Source organism: Bidens hawaiensis, unplaced genomic scaffold (genome assembly GCF_021521415.1).
Source record: "Bidens hawaiensis isolate Kalapana, Puna unplaced genomic scaffold, B.hawaiensis_p1.1 tig00020125_1, whole genome shotgun sequence".
Taxonomy (NCBI): Eukaryota; Viridiplantae; Streptophyta; class Magnoliopsida; order Asterales; family Asteraceae; genus Bidens; species Bidens hawaiensis.
Window position 1 is genome coordinate 388,732 of NW_027493061.1, and position 2,368 is coordinate 391,099.

The following is a 2,368-nucleotide window of genomic DNA, read 5'->3' on the forward strand; positions in this document are numbered from 1 at the left end:
ATATCATTTTATACGGGATTGTTATGAAAAGAAGTTAATTGATCTTGAGAAAGTACACACTGATTTTCAAAAGGCCGATCTATTTACCAAAGCGTTTGATAAAACACGTTTTACTTTTTTGCTTGGTTTAAATGGATTGAAGACACTTGCTGAGATCCTACAATTAGGATAATTATCTTTTAATTGCTTTATAGATTTAGTCTTATTTTTTTTTTATGTTTTAGATTTTAGGGGTGAAAAGTATAGAAAATACAAAAAGAATGTGATTTCGTTTGTATAGATAAAATCCAAAAACATTAAAAATTTTCAAAATTCAAAAATATTGTGATTTCTGTTCTTTAATGTTTTCCCTTTAAATATCTAGAAAAACCAAAAACATTTTAAAATTTTGAAAAACCAAAAAGAATGTGCTTTATGTTTTGTACAGAAAAATCCGAAAAAGACAAAAATATTGTGTTTTAAAGTTTGTACAGAGAAAAACCAAAAAGATTTTTAGATTATTTTCTCGCTGAAAATTATGTCAGTTATTTAAGTTTGTGAAGCATACTTGCATGTCTTGGTCCTATGATTCACTTGAGAATTGATGGTCAGTCATTTATTTATTAACTTAAGTTAACTGGGGCGATTAAATTTATCTTTATTTTGTTTTTATGCTCCTCAAATTTTGAGTTTTTGAAGCAAAAAGAGAAAATGATAGTACGTTGATTGTCTTGACCCCAAGTTCAGCAAGAAGTAAGCTTAAAAGACTATGTGCTTAATTGCATTGGTGCATTGGTAGGTCTTAAAACAACCAAGTAGAGTAAAGTATGTGATATAAACATAAAGAAGCGCCAAATTGAAAGGGGTGTTAGTCTCTAGCAAAAGTCTTGGTGTGGATGGCAGAAATGTAATAACCAGTCATACTCAAGCCTTATATGTGTTGATCACCAAAAAATCAAATAAAGCAAATAACAAGCGTTAAAATTCTGGACATTGTGAGTCTTTATGCGGCTTAATCATCTGGGTATTCATATGCATGAATATTTCACTCGCTTTCTAGAGCAAACCCGAAGTCATTAAACTTGATCACCGCTGTACCTCGTACAATTTACATTACTGACTTGATCAAAATCCGCTGTTAGTCATACAATTGTTCCTCCCTTTCGTGCATCTTAATACCATTAAGAAACGGACCTCAGGGGATACAATGTATGTAAGCCGACAGATGGACTCGTGCATACTCACTCACAGTAAAAGAAACTTGATGCATTGCTCAAAATTTCTCAATTGGTATCAAAAGTTTTGATCAACAATATAATGGTTTAAGTCAAGTTGGGGTGATTTTGCAAAAATCAAATTACGCTTGAACCGAGATTAGAGGCTGATAATCTCTGATATTCTGTGCTCTAATTGAACTATTTAATCATATCACAAAAATACTTGAATGTGTGTTATTAGATTTATGTGGACAACAATACCAATGACCGACTTATCGCCAGTCATAATATCGCTGAAATATAAAACTGTGATAGAAGGGCAATTTTGTCAATATGATTCTCTGCTCAAACTCGACAAAATTACAAAAATATGTACTGCTTTTGGTAAACTCGTTGAAATATACAAAAAGATTGTCTATTTGTTATTAGTTCGGATATTCTTCTGTAAATACATTCTTTAATTCTTTAATTTTTACAAAATACCAAAAATATTTTCGTTTTCTTTATACTAAAATTTTTAAATAATTTTTAAGTTAAGTTTCGGTAATCTGAAACAATTTTAACGTATTAGGTTGTCGGGATATAAGGGTTTCTCGATAATTTAACTTATTGATTTATTTCATTAATTTATTCATTTATTTATTTAATTTAAAATTAAATAAAAGGGTTTAATTCGCTAAAATCCAATTCGTTATGTATGGTTAATGAACTAGATGATTCTTTAGCGAACTAGCTTCTGGTTCGCTAACCTAATTCGCTTCCGCACTCTGTAACGAATCATCCCTTCGTTATACATATTTAACGAATCATGTCTTGATTCGCTATCTTTAATTTAACGAATCACATTGTGATTCGCTAACATAAGGTAACGAATTGACTTAGCGAATGGGCTAATTCGCTAACTTTAAAGTTAAACGAATCACCTGATTCATGCAAGCTGTACCTAGGGTTTCGTGTTTAGCTATATAAGACAAGATAACGAATAGGATTCCACTGTTCGTCTTTTTTCTTCATATTTCAGAAACTATTCAAATTCTCTCTGATATTTTCGATCTTTGTGTTTGAACATTTCAAAGATTAATTTGAGTTTCTAAGGTATACATGTGTTTGGCGATATCATTTTCGTCAAAGATGACATTTATTTAACTGTTAAATTATGTTATTTCAGAGGT